The sequence below is a fragment of the Schistocerca cancellata genome, unplaced genomic scaffold (genome assembly GCF_023864275.1).
Source record: "Schistocerca cancellata isolate TAMUIC-IGC-003103 unplaced genomic scaffold, iqSchCanc2.1 HiC_scaffold_320, whole genome shotgun sequence".
NCBI lineage: Eukaryota > Metazoa > Arthropoda > Insecta > Orthoptera > Acrididae > Schistocerca > Schistocerca cancellata.
This window is the reverse complement of record NW_026046338.1, coordinates 195,955-214,043: the sequence shown is the minus strand read 5'-3', so window position 1 is coordinate 214,043 and position 18,089 is coordinate 195,955. Positions and strand designations below refer to the sequence as shown.

The 18,089-nt window shown below is 54.0% G+C and overlaps 46 non-coding genes across 46 annotated transcripts; 9 read left to right on the top strand and 37 right to left on the bottom strand.

The window, feature by feature from the left end:
• Positions 1-150: 150 nt before the first annotated feature.
• On the bottom strand, positions 151-222 carry Trnae-uuc (transfer RNA glutamic acid (anticodon UUC)). Its single transcript has one exon. It is a non-coding gene; the product is annotated as a tRNA-Glu (tRNA).
• Positions 223-527: 305 nt separating this feature from the next.
• On the bottom strand, positions 528-600 carry Trnam-cau (transfer RNA methionine (anticodon CAU)). Its single transcript has one exon. It is a non-coding gene; the product is annotated as a tRNA-Met (tRNA).
• Positions 601-761: 161 nt separating this feature from the next.
• On the bottom strand, positions 762-832 carry Trnag-gcc (transfer RNA glycine (anticodon GCC)). The gene has a single exon. It is a non-coding gene; the product is annotated as a tRNA-Gly (tRNA).
• Positions 833-1,182: 350 nt separating this feature from the next.
• Positions 1,183-1,254, top strand: Trnag-ucc (transfer RNA glycine (anticodon UCC)). The gene has a single exon. It is a non-coding gene; the product is annotated as a tRNA-Gly (tRNA).
• A 582-nt stretch (positions 1,255-1,836) lies between these two features.
• Trnai-aau (transfer RNA isoleucine (anticodon AAU)) lies at positions 1,837-1,910 on the bottom strand. Its single transcript has one exon. It is a non-coding gene; the product is annotated as a tRNA-Ile (tRNA).
• A 200-nt stretch (positions 1,911-2,110) lies between these two features.
• On the bottom strand, positions 2,111-2,182 carry Trnae-uuc (transfer RNA glutamic acid (anticodon UUC)). The gene has a single exon. It is a non-coding gene; the product is annotated as a tRNA-Glu (tRNA).
• A 305-nt stretch (positions 2,183-2,487) lies between these two features.
• Trnam-cau (transfer RNA methionine (anticodon CAU)) lies at positions 2,488-2,560 on the bottom strand. Its single transcript has one exon. It is a non-coding gene; the product is annotated as a tRNA-Met (tRNA).
• Positions 2,561-2,721: 161 nt separating this feature from the next.
• Positions 2,722-2,792, bottom strand: Trnag-gcc (transfer RNA glycine (anticodon GCC)). Its single transcript has one exon. It is a non-coding gene; the product is annotated as a tRNA-Gly (tRNA).
• A 350-nt stretch (positions 2,793-3,142) lies between these two features.
• On the top strand, positions 3,143-3,214 carry Trnag-ucc (transfer RNA glycine (anticodon UCC)). The gene has a single exon. It is a non-coding gene; the product is annotated as a tRNA-Gly (tRNA).
• Positions 3,215-3,797: 583 nt separating this feature from the next.
• Trnai-aau (transfer RNA isoleucine (anticodon AAU)) lies at positions 3,798-3,871 on the bottom strand. Its single transcript has one exon. It is a non-coding gene; the product is annotated as a tRNA-Ile (tRNA).
• Positions 3,872-4,071: 200 nt separating this feature from the next.
• On the bottom strand, positions 4,072-4,143 carry Trnae-uuc (transfer RNA glutamic acid (anticodon UUC)). Its single transcript has one exon. It is a non-coding gene; the product is annotated as a tRNA-Glu (tRNA).
• Positions 4,144-4,448: 305 nt separating this feature from the next.
• Positions 4,449-4,521, bottom strand: Trnam-cau (transfer RNA methionine (anticodon CAU)). The gene has a single exon. It is a non-coding gene; the product is annotated as a tRNA-Met (tRNA).
• Positions 4,522-4,682: 161 nt separating this feature from the next.
• Positions 4,683-4,753, bottom strand: Trnag-gcc (transfer RNA glycine (anticodon GCC)). Its single transcript has one exon. It is a non-coding gene; the product is annotated as a tRNA-Gly (tRNA).
• A 350-nt stretch (positions 4,754-5,103) lies between these two features.
• Positions 5,104-5,175, top strand: Trnag-ucc (transfer RNA glycine (anticodon UCC)). The gene has a single exon. It is a non-coding gene; the product is annotated as a tRNA-Gly (tRNA).
• A 582-nt stretch (positions 5,176-5,757) lies between these two features.
• Positions 5,758-5,831, bottom strand: Trnai-aau (transfer RNA isoleucine (anticodon AAU)). Its single transcript has one exon. It is a non-coding gene; the product is annotated as a tRNA-Ile (tRNA).
• Positions 5,832-6,031: 200 nt separating this feature from the next.
• Positions 6,032-6,103, bottom strand: Trnae-uuc (transfer RNA glutamic acid (anticodon UUC)). Its single transcript has one exon. It is a non-coding gene; the product is annotated as a tRNA-Glu (tRNA).
• Positions 6,104-6,408: 305 nt separating this feature from the next.
• Positions 6,409-6,481, bottom strand: Trnam-cau (transfer RNA methionine (anticodon CAU)). The gene has a single exon. It is a non-coding gene; the product is annotated as a tRNA-Met (tRNA).
• Positions 6,482-6,642: 161 nt separating this feature from the next.
• Trnag-gcc (transfer RNA glycine (anticodon GCC)) lies at positions 6,643-6,713 on the bottom strand. The gene has a single exon. It is a non-coding gene; the product is annotated as a tRNA-Gly (tRNA).
• A 350-nt stretch (positions 6,714-7,063) lies between these two features.
• Positions 7,064-7,135, top strand: Trnag-ucc (transfer RNA glycine (anticodon UCC)). Its single transcript has one exon. It is a non-coding gene; the product is annotated as a tRNA-Gly (tRNA).
• A 582-nt stretch (positions 7,136-7,717) lies between these two features.
• On the bottom strand, positions 7,718-7,791 carry Trnai-aau (transfer RNA isoleucine (anticodon AAU)). The gene has a single exon. It is a non-coding gene; the product is annotated as a tRNA-Ile (tRNA).
• Positions 7,792-7,991: 200 nt separating this feature from the next.
• Trnae-uuc (transfer RNA glutamic acid (anticodon UUC)) lies at positions 7,992-8,063 on the bottom strand. The gene has a single exon. It is a non-coding gene; the product is annotated as a tRNA-Glu (tRNA).
• Positions 8,064-8,368: 305 nt separating this feature from the next.
• Positions 8,369-8,441, bottom strand: Trnam-cau (transfer RNA methionine (anticodon CAU)). Its single transcript has one exon. It is a non-coding gene; the product is annotated as a tRNA-Met (tRNA).
• A 161-nt stretch (positions 8,442-8,602) lies between these two features.
• Positions 8,603-8,673, bottom strand: Trnag-gcc (transfer RNA glycine (anticodon GCC)). The gene has a single exon. It is a non-coding gene; the product is annotated as a tRNA-Gly (tRNA).
• Positions 8,674-9,023: 350 nt separating this feature from the next.
• Trnag-ucc (transfer RNA glycine (anticodon UCC)) lies at positions 9,024-9,095 on the top strand. Its single transcript has one exon. It is a non-coding gene; the product is annotated as a tRNA-Gly (tRNA).
• Positions 9,096-9,678: 583 nt separating this feature from the next.
• Positions 9,679-9,752, bottom strand: Trnai-aau (transfer RNA isoleucine (anticodon AAU)). The gene has a single exon. It is a non-coding gene; the product is annotated as a tRNA-Ile (tRNA).
• A 200-nt stretch (positions 9,753-9,952) lies between these two features.
• Trnae-uuc (transfer RNA glutamic acid (anticodon UUC)) lies at positions 9,953-10,024 on the bottom strand. Its single transcript has one exon. It is a non-coding gene; the product is annotated as a tRNA-Glu (tRNA).
• A 305-nt stretch (positions 10,025-10,329) lies between these two features.
• Positions 10,330-10,402, bottom strand: Trnam-cau (transfer RNA methionine (anticodon CAU)). The gene has a single exon. It is a non-coding gene; the product is annotated as a tRNA-Met (tRNA).
• A 161-nt stretch (positions 10,403-10,563) lies between these two features.
• Positions 10,564-10,634, bottom strand: Trnag-gcc (transfer RNA glycine (anticodon GCC)). The gene has a single exon. It is a non-coding gene; the product is annotated as a tRNA-Gly (tRNA).
• A 350-nt stretch (positions 10,635-10,984) lies between these two features.
• Positions 10,985-11,056, top strand: Trnag-ucc (transfer RNA glycine (anticodon UCC)). Its single transcript has one exon. It is a non-coding gene; the product is annotated as a tRNA-Gly (tRNA).
• A 583-nt stretch (positions 11,057-11,639) lies between these two features.
• Positions 11,640-11,713, bottom strand: Trnai-aau (transfer RNA isoleucine (anticodon AAU)). Its single transcript has one exon. It is a non-coding gene; the product is annotated as a tRNA-Ile (tRNA).
• Positions 11,714-11,913: 200 nt separating this feature from the next.
• Trnae-uuc (transfer RNA glutamic acid (anticodon UUC)) lies at positions 11,914-11,985 on the bottom strand. Its single transcript has one exon. It is a non-coding gene; the product is annotated as a tRNA-Glu (tRNA).
• A 305-nt stretch (positions 11,986-12,290) lies between these two features.
• On the bottom strand, positions 12,291-12,363 carry Trnam-cau (transfer RNA methionine (anticodon CAU)). The gene has a single exon. It is a non-coding gene; the product is annotated as a tRNA-Met (tRNA).
• A 161-nt stretch (positions 12,364-12,524) lies between these two features.
• Positions 12,525-12,595, bottom strand: Trnag-gcc (transfer RNA glycine (anticodon GCC)). The gene has a single exon. It is a non-coding gene; the product is annotated as a tRNA-Gly (tRNA).
• Positions 12,596-12,945: 350 nt separating this feature from the next.
• On the top strand, positions 12,946-13,017 carry Trnag-ucc (transfer RNA glycine (anticodon UCC)). Its single transcript has one exon. It is a non-coding gene; the product is annotated as a tRNA-Gly (tRNA).
• A 583-nt stretch (positions 13,018-13,600) lies between these two features.
• Trnai-aau (transfer RNA isoleucine (anticodon AAU)) lies at positions 13,601-13,674 on the bottom strand. Its single transcript has one exon. It is a non-coding gene; the product is annotated as a tRNA-Ile (tRNA).
• Positions 13,675-13,874: 200 nt separating this feature from the next.
• Positions 13,875-13,946, bottom strand: Trnae-uuc (transfer RNA glutamic acid (anticodon UUC)). Its single transcript has one exon. It is a non-coding gene; the product is annotated as a tRNA-Glu (tRNA).
• A 305-nt stretch (positions 13,947-14,251) lies between these two features.
• Trnam-cau (transfer RNA methionine (anticodon CAU)) lies at positions 14,252-14,324 on the bottom strand. The gene has a single exon. It is a non-coding gene; the product is annotated as a tRNA-Met (tRNA).
• Positions 14,325-14,485: 161 nt separating this feature from the next.
• On the bottom strand, positions 14,486-14,556 carry Trnag-gcc (transfer RNA glycine (anticodon GCC)). The gene has a single exon. It is a non-coding gene; the product is annotated as a tRNA-Gly (tRNA).
• A 350-nt stretch (positions 14,557-14,906) lies between these two features.
• Positions 14,907-14,978, top strand: Trnag-ucc (transfer RNA glycine (anticodon UCC)). The gene has a single exon. It is a non-coding gene; the product is annotated as a tRNA-Gly (tRNA).
• Positions 14,979-15,561: 583 nt separating this feature from the next.
• On the bottom strand, positions 15,562-15,635 carry Trnai-aau (transfer RNA isoleucine (anticodon AAU)). Its single transcript has one exon. It is a non-coding gene; the product is annotated as a tRNA-Ile (tRNA).
• A 200-nt stretch (positions 15,636-15,835) lies between these two features.
• Trnae-uuc (transfer RNA glutamic acid (anticodon UUC)) lies at positions 15,836-15,907 on the bottom strand. Its single transcript has one exon. It is a non-coding gene; the product is annotated as a tRNA-Glu (tRNA).
• A 305-nt stretch (positions 15,908-16,212) lies between these two features.
• Positions 16,213-16,285, bottom strand: Trnam-cau (transfer RNA methionine (anticodon CAU)). The gene has a single exon. It is a non-coding gene; the product is annotated as a tRNA-Met (tRNA).
• A 161-nt stretch (positions 16,286-16,446) lies between these two features.
• Trnag-gcc (transfer RNA glycine (anticodon GCC)) lies at positions 16,447-16,517 on the bottom strand. The gene has a single exon. It is a non-coding gene; the product is annotated as a tRNA-Gly (tRNA).
• Positions 16,518-16,867: 350 nt separating this feature from the next.
• On the top strand, positions 16,868-16,939 carry Trnag-ucc (transfer RNA glycine (anticodon UCC)). Its single transcript has one exon. It is a non-coding gene; the product is annotated as a tRNA-Gly (tRNA).
• Positions 16,940-17,522: 583 nt separating this feature from the next.
• Trnai-aau (transfer RNA isoleucine (anticodon AAU)) lies at positions 17,523-17,596 on the bottom strand. Its single transcript has one exon. It is a non-coding gene; the product is annotated as a tRNA-Ile (tRNA).
• A 200-nt stretch (positions 17,597-17,796) lies between these two features.
• Trnae-uuc (transfer RNA glutamic acid (anticodon UUC)) lies at positions 17,797-17,868 on the bottom strand. The gene has a single exon. It is a non-coding gene; the product is annotated as a tRNA-Glu (tRNA).
• Between the last annotated feature and the right edge of the window lie 221 nt (positions 17,869-18,089).

Below are 18,089 nucleotides of genomic sequence, written 5' to 3'. Positions count from 1 at the left end.
CATACACCATTTCTATGGTCGTCGTGTGTCTGCTTCCCTAGTCTATATTCTGCTGACGGTCACGAAACAGTAGCTATATTGCGAGCAGGACGGGAAACGGCCGCTCGGACAGCTCAAACTTGTCACGATTCGTGTGGAAAAAAAATTCCGTTCCGGTACCGGGAATCGAACCCGGGCCTCCTGGGTGAAAGCCAGGTATCCTAGCCACTAGACCACACCGGGTGTGGTCGTTCCATTGGACCGTTCGTACGGTCGCTTGTCGCACTTCGTGTCGAGTGCGACGTCGGCGCCCTTCTCTCTTTGCGAGCATCTTTGCACATACTGACTGGCAAGGCGCGCACCTCAAACGTCGCAGAGCAATGCTTTTGGCTTCATGCTGTGCTGGGAGAAGAGGAAAAGGGAAGCTGTAAGTAGCAATAAGAGGAAGTAAACATTTTCCCGCTGAAGCGTTGAAACGTTGTGGATAACAAACAAGAAATACGTTGGCGCCCCAGCAACAGCACCACCATCAGTCACAGAAAATTAAATGCCCCGGGTGAGGATCGAACTCACGACCTTAAGATTATGAGACTTACGCGCTGCCTACTGCGCTACCGAGGCACGGGTGAACCGTTTCTCCTGGAAACTGGGTAAGTTGCGTACCCAATATTAGACGTAGAAACACTGTTCTTCCTGGATAACGTGTTCTGTTGCTACAATTTCATTGCCGGCCCAGTTGATTGCGGTGTTGCGGCAGCATTATCGCGGGAAAAGCAAAATGATGCATCGGCCGGGAATCGAACCCGGGCCGCCCGCGTGGCAGGCGAGCATTCTACCACTGAACCACCGATGCTCGGGCCAGCGGTAACTTCACGCTGCTTCCCGAGCAGATGTCTCAAGGGAAAGTGGGGCTGCCGTCAAGCGCCGTAGCATTCTGTGCGGAAGACGCTGCAGACGCTGAATCCTGCACTGCACTGCACTGCACTGCTGAAAAATGCCGCCAGAACGCGGTCCTCTGCGTACTCTTGCGTCGCCGGCGCCGACTCTTGCCAAAGGATGCGAAGTGTGCGTGGATACGCCGTCCGAATGCAACTGGATGTGTTCCCCTAGCCTACCTCGAAATGCGCCTGCAGGTACGATCACCTTCGGCCGCTGCCGACAGGCGGGAAGCCGACACCGCGCGGCGTCGGGGCGCTCGCTTGTGCGGTGGTGGTGTAATGGTCAGCATAGTTGCCTTCCAAGCAGTTGATCCGGGTTCGATTCCCGGCCACCGCAGCAGGCTTTTAATTTCGCGTATGAGTACTTTTGCCGCGCGCTCTTAAATTATTGTTTTTTCCCCCCTCTTACTCGCTGCATACCAGCCCTTAGTGTGTCTCGACTTGTCTCGACTTTGCTCAGCTGACGCGAGAGCTGACGCTCTCAAATCGGCCTATATCAAAACGACAAGCACGATAAACGACTGAGAGAGGGGAGGAGAGGCGAGGCGATGGACACACAGCACGCCCCTTCATTTCACGGTGGCGTCTCCCTGACCGAATCGGGCTGTAGCTCCGAAAAGAAAAATAGGAAGTAAAACTGCCAATAGTACCCTGTGTTCCCATGCGCTCACCCGCCCAAGTACTGACAAGGGCCAAAGTTGTTACGCATCGGCAATCAGACATTTTCTTTCATTTTCTCTTCATCGGTTGAGAACCAGTGTATTCAAAATATTATGCCCATTGCCGAGTGAATGCTGTAGCGCTTCCCGACAAGTCGGGTTCGGATCCTCTGTCAACTTCCACGCATGGTGATGATCTTTTGGTCATCACACTCGCCAGCTGAAATCGGCGCTGCCTTTTCGTAGTAGTAAAAGAGTAGTGGCCCGTGGGGGGATCGAACCCGCGACCTTCGCGTTATTAGCACGACGCTCTAACCAACTGAGCTAACGGGCCTCGGCAGATGCAGTTGCTCAGCCCTAAACTGGAAACAGCTGGCATGAAGCCATACACCATTTCTATGGTCGTCGTGTGTCTGCTTCCCTAGTCTATATTCTGCTGACGGTCACGAAACAGTAGCTATATTGCGAGCAGGACGGGAAACGGCCGCTCGGACAGCTCAAACTTGTCACGATTCGTGTGGAAAAAAAATTCCGTTCCGGTACCGGGAATCGAACCCGGGCCTCCTGGGTGAAAGCCAGGTATCCTAGCCACTAGACCACACCGGATGTGGCCGTTCCATTGGACCGTTCGTACGGTCGCTTGTCGCACTTCGTGTCGAGTGCCACGTCGGCGCCCTTCTCCCTTTGCGAGCATCTTTGCACATACTGACTGGCAAGGCGCGCACCTCAAACGTCGCAGAGCAATGCTTTTGGCTTCATGCTGTGCTGGGAGAAAAGGAAAAGGGAAGCTGTAAGTAGCAATAAGAGGAAGTAAACATTTTCCCGCTGAAGCGTTGAAACGTTGTGGATAACAAACAAGAAATACGTTGGCGCCCCAGCAACAGCACCACCATCAGTCACAGAAAATTAAATGCCCCGGGTGAGGATCGAACTCACGACCTTAAGATTATGAGACTTACGCGCTGCCTACTGCGCTACCGAGGCACGGGTGAACCGTTTCTCCTGGAAACTGGGTAAGTTGCGTACCCAATATTAGACGTAGAAACACTGTTCTTCCTGGATAACGTGTTCTGTTGCTACAATTTCATTGCCGGCCCAGTTGATTGCGGTGTTGCGGCAGCATTATCGCGGGAAAAGCAAAATGATGCATCGGCCGGGAATCGAACCCGGGCCGCCCGCGTGGCAGGCGAGCATTCTACCACTGAACCACCGATGCTCGGGCCAGCGGTAACTTCACGCTGCTTCCCGAGCAGATGTCTCAAGGGAAAGTGGGGCTGCCGTCAAGCGCCGTAGCATTCTGTGCGGAAGACGCTGCAGACGCTGAATCCTGCACTGCACTGCACTGCACTGCTGAAAAATGCCGCCAGAACGCGGTCCTCTGCGTACTCTTGCGTCGCCGGCGCCGACTCTTGCCAAAGGATGCGAAGTGTGCGTGGATACGCCGTCCGAATGCAACTGGATGTGTTCCCCTAGCCTACCTCGAAATGCGCCTGCAGGTACGATCACCTTCGGCCGCTGCCGACAGGCGGGAAGCCGACACCGCGCGGCGTCGTGGCGCTCGCTTGTGCGGTGGTGGTGTAATGGTCAGCATAGTTGCCTTCCAAGCAGTTGATCCGGGTTCGATTCCCGGCCACCGCAGCAGGCTTTTAATTTCGCGTATGAGTACTTTTGCCGCGCGCTCTTAAATTATTGTTTTTTTCCCCCCTCTTACTCGCTGCATACCAGCCCTTAGTGTGTCTCGACTTGTCTCGACTTTGCTCAGCTGACGCGAGAGCTGACGCTCTCAAATCGGCCTATATCAAAACGACAAGCACGATAAACGACTGAGAGAGGGGAGGAGAGGCGAGGCGATGGACACACAGCACGCCCCTTCATTTCACGGTGGCGTCTCCCTGACCGAATCGGGCTGTAGCTCCGAAAAGAAAAATAGGAAGTAAAACTGCCAATAGTACCCTGTGTTCCCATGCGCTCACCCGCCCAAGTACTGACAAGGGCCAAAGTTGTTACGCATCGGCAATCAGACATTTTCTTTCATTTTCTCTTCATCGGTTGAGAACCAGTGTATTCAAAATATTAAGCCCATTGCCGAGTGAATGCTGTAGCGCTTCCCGACAAGTCGGGTTCGGATCCTCTGTCAACTTCCACGCATGGTGATGATCTTTTGGTCATCACACTCGCCAGCTGAAATCGGCGCTGCCTTTTCGTAGTAGTAAAAGAGTAGTGGCCCGTGGGGGGATCGAACCCGCGACCTTCGCGTTATTAGCACGACGCTCTAACCAACTGAGCTAACGGGCCTCGGCAGATGCAGTTGCTCAGCCCTAAACTGGAAACAGCTGGCATGAAGCCATACACCATTTCTATGGTCGTCGTGTGTCTGCTTCCCTAGTCTATATTCTGCTGACGGTCACGAAACAGTAGCTATATTGCGAGCAGGACGGGAAACGGCCGCTCGGACAGCTCAAACTTGTCACGATTCGTGTGGAAAAAAAATTCCGTTCCGGTACCGGGAATCGAACCCGGGCCTCCTGGGTGAAAGCCAGGTATCCTAGCCACTAGACCACACCGGATGTGGCCGTTCCATTGGACCGTTCGTACGGTCGCTTGTCGCACTTCGTGTCGAGTGCCACGTCGGCGCCCTTCTCTCTTTGCGAGCATCTTTGCACATACTGACTGGCAAGGCGCGCACCTCAAACGTCGCAGAGCAATGCTTTTGGCTTCATGCTGTGCTGGGAGAAGAGGAAAAGGGAAGCTGTAAGTAGCAATAAGAGGAAGTAAACATTTTCCCGCTGAAGCGTTGAAACGTTGTGGATAACAAACAAGAAATACGTTGGCGCCCCAGCAACAGCACCACCATCAGTCACAGAAAATTAAATGCCCCGGGTGAGGATCGAACTCACGACCTTAAGATTATGAGACTTACGCGCTGCCTACTGCGCTACAGAGGCACGGGTGAACCGTTTCTCCTGGAAACTGGGTAAGTTGCGTACCCAATATTAGACGTAGAAACACTGTTCTTCCTGGATAACGTGTTCTGTTGCTACAATTTCATTGCCGGCCCAGTTGATTGCGGTGTTGCGGCAGCATTATCGCGGGAAAAGCAAAATGATGCATCGGCCGGGAATCGAACCCGGGCCGCCCGCGTGGCAGGCGAGCATTCTACCACTGAACCACCGATGCTCGGGCCAGCGGTAACTTCACGCTGCTTCCCGAGCAGATGTCTCAAGGGAAAGTGGGGCTGCCGTCAAGCGCCGTAGCATTCTGTGCGGAAGACGCTGCAGACGCTGAATCCTGCACTGCACTGCACTGCACTGCTGAAAAATGCCGCCAGAACGCGGTCCTCTGCGTACTCTTGCGTCGCCGGCGCCGACTCTTGCCAAAGGATGCGAAGTGTGCGTGGATACGCCGTCCGAATGCAACTGGATGTGTTCCCCTAGCCTACCTCGAAATGCGCCTGCAGGTACGATCACCTTCGGCCGCTGCCGACAGGCGGGAAGCCGACACCGCGCGGCGTCGGGGCGCTCGCTTGTGCGGTGGTGGTGTAATGGTCAGCATAGTTGCCTTCCAAGCAGTTGATCCGGGTTCGATTCCCGGCCACCGCAGCAGGCTTTTAATTTCGCGTATGAGTACTTTTGCCGCGCGCTCTTAAATTATTGTTTTTTCCCCCCTCTTACTCGCTGCATACCAGCCCTTAGTGTGTCTCGACTTGTCTCGACTTTGCTCAGCTGACGCGAGAGCTGACGCTCTCAAATCGGCCTATATCAAAACGACAAGCACGATAAACGACTGAGAGAGGGGAGGAGAGGCGAGGCGATGGACACACAGCACGCCCCTTCATTTCACGGTGGCGTCTCCCTGACCGAATCGGGCTGTAGCTCCGAAAAGAAAAATAGGAAGTAAAACTGCCAATAGTACCCTGTGTTCCCATGCGCTCACCCGCCCAAGTACTGACAAGGGCCAAAGTTGTTACGCATCGGCAATCAGACATTTTCTTTCATTTTCTCTTCATCGGTTGAGAACCAGTGTATTCAAAATATTAAGCCCATTGCCGAGTGAATGCTGTAGCGCTTCCCGACAAGTCGGGTTCGGATCCTCTGTCAACTTCCACGCATGGTGATGATCTTTTGGTCATCACACTCGCCAGCTGAAATCGGCGCTGCCTTTTCGTAGTAGTAAAAGAGTAGTGGCCCGTGGGGGGATCGAACCCGCGACCTTCGCGTTATTAGCACGACGCTCTAACCAACTGAGCTAACGGGCCTCGGCAGATGCAGTTGCTCAGCCCTAAACTGGAAACAGCTGGCATGAAGCCATACACCATTTCTATGGTCGTCGTGTGTCTGCTTCCCTAGTCTATATTCTGCTGACGGTCACGAAACAGTAGCTATATTGCGAGCAGGACGGGAAACGGCCGCTCGGACAGCTCAAACTTGTCACGATTCGTGTGGAAAAAAAATTCCGTTCCGGTACCGGGAATCGAACCCGGGCCTCCTGGGTGAAAGCCAGGTATCCTAGCCACTAGACCACACCGGATGTGGCCGTTCCATTGGACCGTTCGTACGGTCGCTTGTCGCACTTCGTGTCGAGTGCCACGTCGGCGCCCTTCTCTCTTTGCGAGCATCTTTGCACATACTGACTGGCAAGGCGCGCACCTCAAACGTCGCAGAGCAATGCTTTTGGCTTCATGCTGTGCTGGGAGAAGAGGAAAAGGGAAGCTGTAAGTAGCAATAAGAGGAAGTAAACATTTTCCCGCTGAAGCGTTGAAACGTTGTGGATAACAAACAAGAAATACGTTGGCGCCCCAGCAACAGCACCACCATCAGTCACAGAAAATTAAATGCCCCGGGTGAGGATCGAACTCACGACCTTAAGATTATGAGACTTACGCGCTGCCTACTGCGCTACAGAGGCACGGGTGAACCGTTTCTCCTGGAAACTGGGTAAGTTGCGTACCCAATATTAGACGTAGAAACACTGTTCTTCCTGGATAACGTGTTCTGTTGCTACAATTTCATTGCCGGCCCAGTTGATTGCGGTGTTGCGGCAGCATTATCGCGGGAAAAGCAAAATGATGCATCGGCCGGGAATCGAACCCGGGCCGCCCGCGTGGCAGGCGAGCATTCTACCACTGAACCACCGATGCTCGGGCCAGCGGTAACTTCACGCTGCTTCCCGAGCAGATGTCTCAAGGGAAAGTGGGGCTGCCGTCAAGCGCCGTAGCATTCTGTGCGGAAGACGCTGCAGACGCTGAATCCTGCACTGCACTGCACTGCACTGCTGAAAAATGCCGCCAGAACGCGGTCCTCTGCGTACTCTTGCGTCGCCGGCGCCGACTCTTGCCAAAGGATGCGAAGTGTGCGTGGATACGCCGTCCGAATGCAACTGGATGTGTTCCCCTAGCCTACCTCGAAATGCGCCTGCAGGTACGATCACCTTCGGCCGCTGCCGACAGGCGGGAAGCCGACACCGCGCGGCGTCGGGGCGCTCGCTTGTGCGGTGGTGGTGTAATGGTCAGCATAGTTGCCTTCCAAGCAGTTGATCCGGGTTCGATTCCCGGCCACCGCAGCAGGCTTTTAATTTCGCGTATGAGTACTTTTGCCGCGCGCTCTTAAATTATTGTTTTTTCCCCCCTCTTACTCGCTGCATACCAGCCCTTAGTGTGTCTCGACTTGTCTCGACTTTGCTCAGCTGACGCGAGAGCTGACGCTCTCAAATCGGCCTATATCAAAACGACAAGCACGATAAACGACTGAGAGAGGGGAGGAGAGGCGAGGCGATGGACACACAGCACGCCCCTTCATTTCACGGTGGCGTCTCCCTGACCGAATCGGGCTGTAGCTCCGAAAAGAAAAATAGGAAGTAAAACTGCCAATAGTACCCTGTGTTCCCATGCGCTCACCCGCCCAAGTACTGACAAGGGCCAAAGTTGTTACGCATCGGCAATCAGACATTTTCTTTCATTTTCTCTTCATCGGTTGAGAACCAGTGTATTCAAAATATTATGCCCATTGCCGAGTGAATGCTGTAGCGCTTCCCGACAAGTCGGGTTCGGATCCTCTGTCAACTTCCACGCATGGTGATGATCTTTTGGTCATCACACTCGCCAGCTGAAATCGGCGCTGCCTTTTCGTAGTAGTAAAAGAGTAGTGGCCCGTGGGGGGATCGAACCCGCGACCTTCGCGTTATTAGCACGACGCTCTAACCAACTGAGCTAACGGGCCTCGGCAGATGCAGTTGCTCAGCCCTAAACTGGAAACAGCTGGCATGAAGCCATACACCATTTCTATGGTCGTCGTGTGTCTGCTTCCCTAGTCTATATTCTGCTGACGGTCACGAAACAGTAGCTATATTGCGAGCAGGACGGGAAACGGCCGCTCGGACAGCTCAAACTTGTCACGATTCGTGTGGAAAAAAAATTCCGTTCCGGTACCGGGAATCGAACCCGGGCCTCCTGGGTGAAAGCCAGGTATCCTAGCCACTAGACCACACCGGATGTGGCCGTTCCATTGGACCGTTCGTACGGTCGCTTGTCGCACTTCGTGTCGAGTGCCACGTCGGCGCCCTTCTCCCTTTGCGAGCATCTTTGCACATACTGACTGGCAAGGCGCGCACCTCAAACGTCGCAGAGCAATGCTTTTGGCTTCATGCTGTGCTGGGAGAAAAGGAAAAGGGAAGCTGTAAGTAGCAATAAGAGGAAGTAAACATTTTCCCGCTGAAGCGTTGAAACGTTGTGGATAACAAACAAGAAATACGTTGGCGCCCCAGCAACAGCACCACCATCAGTCACAGAAAATTAAATGCCCCGGGTGAGGATCGAACTCACGACCTTAAGATTATGAGACTTACGCGCTGCCTACTGCGCTACCGAGGCACGGGTGAACCGTTTCTCCTGGAAACTGGGTAAGTTGCGTACCCAATATTAGACGTAGAAACACTGTTCTTCCTGGATAACGTGTTCTGTTGCTACAATTTCATTGCCGGCCCAGTTGATTGCGGTGTTGCGGCAGCATTATCGCGGGAAAAGCAAAATGATGCATCGGCCGGGAATCGAACCCGGGCCGCCCGCGTGGCAGGCGAGCATTCTACCACTGAACCACCGATGCTCGGGCCAGCGGTAACTTCACGCTGCTTCCCGAGCAGATGTCTCAAGGGAAAGTGGGGCTGCCGTCAAGCGCCGTAGCATTCTGTGCGGAAGACGCTGCAGACGCTGAATCCTGCACTGCACTGCACTGCACTGCTGAAAAATGCCGCCAGAACGCGGTCCTCTGCGTACTCTTGCGTCGCCGGCGCCGACTCTTGCCAAAGGATGCGAAGTGTGCGTGGATACGCCGTCCGAATGCAACTGGATGTGTTCCCCTAGCCTACCTCGAAATGCGCCTGCAGGTACGATCACCTTCGGCCGCTGCCGACAGGCGGGAAGCCGACACCGCGCGGCGTCGTGGCGCTCGCTTGTGCGGTGGTGGTGTAATGGTCAGCATAGTTGCCTTCCAAGCAGTTGATCCGGGTTCGATTCCCGGCCACCGCAGCAGGCTTTTAATTTCGCGTATGAGTACTTTTGCCGCGCGCTCTTAAATTATTGTTTTTTTCCCCCCTCTTACTCGCTGCATACCAGCCCTTAGTGTGTCTCGACTTGTCTCGACTTTGCTCAGCTGACGCGAGAGCTGACGCTCTCAAATCGGCCTATATCAAAACGACAAGCACGATAAACGACTGAGAGAGGGGAGGAGAGGCGAGGCGATGGACACACAGCACGCCCCTTCATTTCACGGTGGCGTCTCCCTGACCGAATCGGGCTGTAGCTCCGAAAAGAAAAATAGGAAGTAAAACTGCCAATAGTACCCTGTGTTCCCATGCGCTCACCCGCCCAAGTACTGACAAGGGCCAAAGTTGTTACGCATCGGCAATCAGACATTTTCTTTCATTTTCTCTTCATCGGTTGAGAACCAGTGTATTCAAAATATTAAGCCCATTGCCGAGTGAATGCTGTAGCGCTTCCCGACAAGTCGGGTTCGGATCCTCTGTCAACTTCCACGCATGGTGATGATCTTTTGGTCATCACACTCGCCAGCTGAAATCGGCGCTGCCTTTTCGTAGTAGTAAAAGAGTAGTGGCCCGTGGGGGGATCGAACCCGCGACCTTCGCGTTATTAGCACGACGCTCTAACCAACTGAGCTAACGGGCCTCGGCAGATGCAGTTGCTCAGCCCTAAACTGGAAACAGCTGGCATGAAGCCATACACCATTTCTATGGTCGTCGTGTGTCTGCTTCCCTAGTCTATATTCTGCTGACGGTCACGAAACAGTAGCTATATTGCGAGCAGGACGGGAAACGGCCGCTCGGACAGCTCAAACTTGTCACGATTCGTGTGGAAAAAAAATTCCGTTCCGGTACCGGGAATCGAACCCGGGCCTCCTGGGTGAAAGCCAGGTATCCTAGCCACTAGACCACACCGGATGTGGCCGTTCCATTGGACCGTTCGTACGGTCGCTTGTCGCACTTCGTGTCGAGTGCCACGTCGGCGCCCTTCTCTCTTTGCGAGCATCTTTGCACATACTGACTGGCAAGGCGCGCACCTCAAACGTCGCAGAGCAATGCTTTTGGCTTCATGCTGTGCTGGGAGAAGAGGAAAAGGGAAGCTGTAAGTAGCAATAAGAGGAAGTAAACATTTTCCCGCTGAAGCGTTGAAACGTTGTGGATAACAAACAAGAAATACGTTGGCGCCCCAGCAACAGCACCACCATCAGTCACAGAAAATTAAATGCCCCGGGTGAGGATCGAACTCACGACCTTAAGATTATGAGACTTACGCGCTGCCTACTGCGCTACAGAGGCACGGGTGAACCGTTTCTCCTGGAAACTGGGTAAGTTGCGTACCCAATATTAGACGTAGAAACACTGTTCTTCCTGGATAACGTGTTCTGTTGCTACAATTTCATTGCCGGCCCAGTTGATTGCGGTGTTGCGGCAGCATTATCGCGGGAAAAGCAAAATGATGCATCGGCCGGGAATCGAACCCGGGCCGCCCGCGTGGCAGGCGAGCATTCTACCACTGAACCACCGATGCTCGGGCCAGCGGTAACTTCACGCTGCTTCCCGAGCAGATGTCTCAAGGGAAAGTGGGGCTGCCGTCAAGCGCCGTAGCATTCTGTGCGGAAGACGCTGCAGACGCTGAATCCTGCACTGCACTGCACTGCACTGCTGAAAAATGCCGCCAGAACGCGGTCCTCTGCGTACTCTTGCGTCGCCGGCGCCGACTCTTGCCAAAGGATGCGAAGTGTGCGTGGATACGCCGTCCGAATGCAACTGGATGTGTTCCCCTAGCCTACCTCGAAATGCGCCTGCAGGTACGATCACCTTCGGCCGCTGCCGACAGGCGGGAAGCCGACACCGCGCGGCGTCGTGGCGCTCGCTTGTGCGGTGGTGGTGTAATGGTCAGCATAGTTGCCTTCCAAGCAGTTGATCCGGGTTCGATTCCCGGCCACCGCAGCAGGCTTTTAATTTCGCGTATGAGTACTTTTGCCGCGCGCTCTTAAATTATTGTTTTTTTCCCCCCTCTTACTCGCTGCATACCAGCCCTTAGTGTGTCTCGACTTGTCTCGACTTTGCTCAGCTGACGCGAGAGCTGACGCTCTCAAATCGGCCTATATCAAAACGACAAGCACGATAAACGACTGAGAGAGGGGAGGAGAGGCGAGGCGATGGACACACAGCACGCCCCTTCATTTCACGGTGGCGTCTCCCTGACCGAATCGGGCTGTAGCTCCGAAAAGAAAAATAGGAAGTAAAACTGCCAATAGTACCCTGTGTTCCCATGCGCTCACCCGCCCAAGTACTGACAAGGGCCAAAGTTGTTACGCATCGGCAATCAGACATTTTCTTTCATTTTCTCTTCATCGGTTGAGAACCAGTGTATTCAAAATATTAAGCCCATTGCCGAGTGAATGCTGTAGCGCTTCCCGACAAGTCGGGTTCGGATCCTCTGTCAACTTCCACGCATGGTGATGATCTTTTGGTCATCACACTCGCCAGCTGAAATCGGCGCTGCCTTTTCGTAGTAGTAAAAGAGTAGTGGCCCGTGGGGGGATCGAACCCGCGACCTTCGCGTTATTAGCACGACGCTCTAACCAACTGAGCTAACGGGCCTCGGCAGATGCAGTTGCTCAGCCCTAAACTGGAAACAGCTGGCATGAAGCCATACACCATTTCTATGGTCGTCGTGTGTCTGCTTCCCTAGTCTATATTCTGCTGACGGTCACGAAACAGTAGCTATATTGCGAGCAGGACGGGAAACGGCCGCTCGGACAGCTCAAACTTGTCACGATTCGTGTGGAAAAAAAATTCCGTTCCGGTACCGGGAATCGAACCCGGGCCTCCTGGGTGAAAGCCAGGTATCCTAGCCACTAGACCACACCGGATGTGGCCGTTCCATTGGACCGTTCGTACGGTCGCTTGTCGCACTTCGTGTCGAGTGCCACGTCGGCGCCCTTCTCTCTTTGCGAGCATCTTTGCACATACTGACTGGCAAGGTGCGCACCTCAAACGTCGCAGAGCAATGCTTTTGGCTTCATGCTGTGCTGGGAGAAGAGGAAAAGGGAAGCTGTAAGTAGCAATAAGAGGAAGTAAACATTTTCCCGCTGAAGCGTTGAAACGTTGTGGATAACAAACAAGAAATACGTTGGCGCCCCAGCAACAGCACCACCATCAGTCACAGAAAATTAAATGCCCCGGGTGAGGATCGAACTCACGACCTTAAGATTATGAGACTTACGCGCTGCCTACTGCGCTACCGAGGCACGGGTGAACCGTTTCTCCTGGAAACTGGGTAAGTTGCGTACCCAATATTAGACGTAGAAACACTGTTCTTCCTGGATAACGTGTTCTGTTGCTACAATTTCATTGCCGGCCCAGTTGATTGCGGTGTTGCGGCAGCATTATCGCGGGAAAAGCAAAATGATGCATCGGCCGGGAATCGAACCCGGGCCGCCCGCGTGGCAGGCGAGCATTCTACCACTGAACCACCGATGCTCGGGCCAGCGGTAACTTCACGCTGCTTCCCGAGCAGATGTCTCAAGGGAAAGTGGGGCTGCCGTCAAGCGCCGTAGCATTCTGTGCGGAAGACGCTGCAGACGCTGAATCCTGCACTGCACTGCACTGCACTGCTGAAAAATGCCGCCAGAACGCGGTCCTCTGCGTACTCTTGCGTCGCCGGCGCCGACTCTTGCCAAAGGATGCGAAGTGTGCGTGGATACGCCGTCCGAATGCAACTGGATGTGTTCCCCTAGCCTACCTCGAAATGCGCCTGCAGGTACGATCACCTTCGGCCGCTGCCGACAGGCGGGAAGCCGACACCGCGCGGCGTCGTGGCGCTCGCTTGTGCGGTGGTGGTGTAATGGTCAGCATAGTTGCCTTCCAAGCAGTTGATCCGGGTTCGATTCCCGGCCACCGCAGCAGGCTTTTAATTTCGCGTATGAGTACTTTTGCCGCGCGCTCTTAAATTATTGTTTTTTTCCCCCCTCTTACTCGCTGCATACCAGCCCTTAGTGTGTCTCGACTTGTCTCGACTTTGCTCAGCTGACGCGAGAGCTGACGCTCTCAAATCGGCCTATATCAAAACGACAAGCACGATAAACGACTGAGAGAGGGGAGGAGAGGCGAGGCGATGGACACACAGCACGCCCCTTCATTTCACGGTGGCGTCTCCCTGACCGAATCGGGCTGTAGCTCCGAAAAGAAAAATAGGAAGTAAAACTGCCAATAGTACCCTGTGTTCCCATGCGCTCACCCGCCCAAGTACTGACAAGGGCCAAAGTTGTTACGCATCGGCAATCAGACATTTTCTTTCATTTTCTCTTCATCGGTTGAGAACCAGTGTATTCAAAATATTATGCCCATTGCCGAGTGAATGCTGTAGCGCTTCCCGACAAGTCGGGTTCGGATCCTCTGTCAACTTCCACGCATGGTGATGATCTTTTGGTCATCACACTCGCCAGCTGAAATCGGCGCTGCCTTTTCGTAGTAGTAAAAGAGTAGTGGCCCGTGGGGGGATCGAACCCGCGACCTTCGCGTTATTAGCACGACGCTCTAACCAACTGAGCTAACGGGCCTCGGCAGATGCAGTTGCTCAGCCCTAAACTGGAAACAGCTGGCATGAAGCCATACACCATTTCTATGGTCGTCGTGTGTCTGCTTCCCTAGTCTATATTCTGCTGACGGTCACGAAACAGTAGCTATATTGCGAGCAGGACGGGAAACGGCCGCTCGGACAGCTCAAACTTGTCACGATTCGTGTGGAAAAAAAATTCCGTTCCGGTACCGGGAATCGAACCCGGGCCTCCTGGGTGAAAGCCAGGTATCCTAGCCACTAGACCACACCGGATGTGGCCGTTCCATTGGACCGTTCGTACGGTCGCTTGTCGCACTTCGTGTCGAGTGCCACGTCGGCGCCCTTCTCCCTTTGCGAGCATCTTTGCACATACTGACTGGCAAGGCGCGCACCTCAAACGTCGCAGAGCAATGCTTTTGGCTTCATGCTGTGCTGGGAGAAAAGGAAAAGGGAAGCTGTAAGTAGCAATAAGAGGAAGTAAACATTTTCCCGCTGAAGCGTTGAAACGTTGTGGATAACAAACAAGAAATACGTTGGCGCCCCAGCAACAGCACCACCATCAGTCACAGAAAATTAAATGCCCCGGGTGAGGATCGAACTCACGACCTTAAGATTATGAGACTTACGCGCTGCCTACTGCGCTACCGAGGCACGGGTGAACCGTTTCTCCTGGAAACTGGGTAAGTTGCGTACCCAATATTAGACGTAGAAACACTGTTCTTCCTGGATAACGTGTTCTGTTGCTACAATTTCATTGCCGGCCCAGTTGATTGCGGTGTTGCGGCAGCATTATCGCGGGAAAAGCAAAATGATGCATCGGCCGGGAATCGAACCCGGGCCGCCCGCGTGGCAGGCGAGCATTCTACCACTGAACCACCGATGCTCGGGCCAGCGGTAACTTCACGCTGCTTCCCGAGCAGATGTCTCAAGGGAAAGTGGGGCTGCCGTCAAGCGCCGTAGCATTCTGTGCGGAAGACGCTGCAGACGCTGAATCCTGCACTGCACTGCACTGCACTGCTGAAAAATGCCGCCAGAACGCGGTCCTCTGCGTACTCTTGCGTCGCCGGCGCCGACTCTTGCCAAAGGATGCGAAGTGTGCGTGGATACGCCGTCCGAATGCAACTGGATGTGTTCCCCTAGCCTACCTCGAAATGCGCCTGCAGGTACGATCACCTTCGGCCGCTGCCGACAGGCGGGAAGCCGACACCGCGCGGCGTCGTGGCGCTCGCTTGTGCGGTGGTGGTGTAATGGTCAGCATAGTTGCCTTCCAAGCAGTTGATCCGGGTTCGATTCCCGGCCACCGCAGCAGGCTTTTAATTTCGCGTATGAGTACTTTTGCCGCGCGCTCTTAAATTATTGTTTTTTTCCCCCCTCTTACTCGCTGCATACCAGCCCTTAGTGTGTCTCGACTTGTCTCGACTTTGCTCAGCTGACGCGAGAGCTGACGCTCTCAAATCGGCCTATATCAAAACGACAAGCACGATAAACGACTGAGAGAGGGGAGGAGAGGCGAGGCGATGGACACACAGCACGCCCCTTCATTTCACGGTGGCGTCTCCCTGACCGAATCGGGCTGTAGCTCCGAAAAGAAAAATAGGAAGTAAAACTGCCAATAGTACCCTGTGTTCCCATGCGCTCACCCGCCCAAGTACTGACAAGGGCCAAAGTTGTTACGCATCGGCAATCAGACATTTTCTTTCATTTTCTCTTCATCGGTTGAGAACCAGTGTATTCAAAATATTAAGCCCATTGCCGAGTGAATGCTGTAGCGCTTCCCGACAAGTCGGGTTCGGATCCTCTGTCAACTTCCACGCATGGTGATGATCTTTTGGTCATCACACTCGCCAGCTGAAATCGGCGCTGCCTTTTCGTAGTAGTAAAAGAGTAGTGGCCCGTGGGGGGATCGAACCCGCGACCTTCGCGTTATTAGCACGACGCTCTAACCAACTGAGCTAACGGGCCTCGGCAGATGCAGTTGCTCAGCCCTAAACTGGAAACAGCTGGCATGAAGCCATACACCATTTCTATGGTCGTCGTGTGTCTGCTTCCCTAGTCTATATTCTGCTGACGGTCACGAAACAGTAGCTATATTGCGAGCAGGACGGGAAACGGCCGCTCGGACAGCTCAAACTTGTCACGATTCGTGTGGAAAAAAAATTCCGTTCCGGTACCGGGAATCGAACCCGGGCCTCCTGGGTGAAAGCCAGGTATCCTAGCCACTAGACCACACCGGATGTGGCCGTTCCATTGGACCGTTCGTACGGTCGCTTGTCGCACTTCGTGTCGAGTGCCACGTCGGCGCCCTTCTCTCTTTGCGAGCATCTTTGCACATACTGACTGGCAAGGCGCGCACCTCAAACGTCGCAGAGCAATGCTTTTGGCTTCATGCTGTGCTGGGAGAAGAGGAAAAGGGAAGCTGTAAGTAGCAATAAGAGGAAGTAAACATTTTCCCGCTGAAGCGTTGAAACGTTGTGGATAACAAACAAGAAATACGTTGGCGCCCCAGCAACAGCACCACCATCAGTCACAGAAAATTAAATGCCCCGGGTGAGGATCGAACTCACGACCTTAAGATTATGAGACTTACGCGCTGCCTACTGCGCTACAGAGGCACGGGTGAACCGTTTCTCCTGGAAACTGGGTAAGTTGCGTACCCAATATTAGACGTAGAAACACTGTTCTTCCTGGATAACGTGTTCTGTTGCTACAATTTCATTGCCGGCCCAGTTGATTGCGGTGTTGCGGCAGCATTATCGCGGGAAAAGCAAAATGATGCATCGGCCGGGAATCGAACCCGGGCCGCCCGCGTGGCAGGCGAGCATTCTACCACTGAACCACCGATGCTCGGGCCAGCGGTAACTTCACGCTGCTTCCCGAGCAGATGTCTCAAGGGAAAGTGGGGCTGCCGTCAAGCGCCGTAGCATTCTGTGCGGAAGACGCTGCAGACGCTGAATCCTGCACTGCACTGCACTGCACTGCTGAAAAATGCCGCCAGAACGCGGTCCTCTGCGTACTCTTGCGTCGCCGGCGCCGACTCTTGCCAAAGGATGCGAAGTGTGCGTGGATACGCCGTCCGAATGCAACTGGATGTGTTCCCCTAGCCTACCTCGAAATGCGCCTGCAGGTACGATCACCTTCGGCCGCTGCCGACAGGCGGGAAGCCGACACCGCGCGGCGTCGTGGCGCTCGCTTGTGCGGTGGTGGTGTAATGGTCAGCATAGTTGCCTTCCAAGCAGTTGATCCGGGTTCGATTCCCGGCCACCGCAGCAGGCTTTTAATTTCGCGTATGAGTACTTTTGCCGCGCGCTCTTAAATTATTGTTTTTTTCCCCCCTCTTACTCGCTGCATACCAGCCCTTAGTGTGTCTCGACTTGTCTCGACTTTGCTCAGCTGACGCGAGAGCTGACGCTCTCAAATCGGCCTATATCAAAACGACAAGCACGATAAACGACTGAGAGAGGGGAGGAGAGGCGAGGCGATGGACACACAGCACGCCCCTTCATTTCACGGTGGCGTCTCCCTGACCGAATCGGGCTGTAGCTCCGAAAAGAAAAATAGGAAGTAAAACTGCCAATAGTACCCTGTGTTCCCATGCGCTCACCCGCCCAAGTACTGACAAGGGCCAAAGTTGTTACGCATCGGCAATCAGACATTTTCTTTCATTTTCTCTTCATCGGTTGAGAACCAGTGTATTCAAAATATTAAGCCCATTGCCGAGTGAATGCTGTAGCGCTTCCCGACAAGTCGGGTTCGGATCCTCTGTCAACTTCCACGCATGGTGATGATCTTTTGGTCATCACACTCGCCAGCTGAAATCGGCGCTGCCTTTTCGTAGTAGTAAAAGAGTAGTGGCCCGTGGGGGGATCGAACCCGCGACCTTCGCGTTATTAGCACGACGCTCTAACCAACTGAGCTAACGGGCCTCGGCAGATGCAGTTGCTCAGCCCTAAACTGGAAACAGCTGGCATGAAGCCATACACCATTTCTATGGTCGTCGTGTGTCTGCTTCCCTAGTCTATATTCTGCTGACGGTCACGAAACAGTAGCTATATTGCGAGCAGGACGGGAAACGGCCGCTCGGACAGCTCAAACTTGTCACGATTCGTGTGGAAAAAAAATTCCGTTCCGGTACCGGGAATCGAACCCGGGCCTCCTGGGTGAAAGCCAGGTATCCTAGCCACTAGACCACACCGGATGTGGCCGTTCCATTGGACCGTTCGTACGGTCGCTTGTCGCACTTCGTGTCGAGTGCCACGTCGGCGCCCTTCTCTCTTTGCGAGCATCTTTGCACATACTGACTGGCAAGGTGCGCACCTCAAACGTCGCAGAGCAATGCTTTTGGCTTCATGCTGTGCTGGGAGAAGAGGAAAAGGGAAGCTGTAAGTAGCAATAAGAGGAAGTAAACATTTTCCCGCT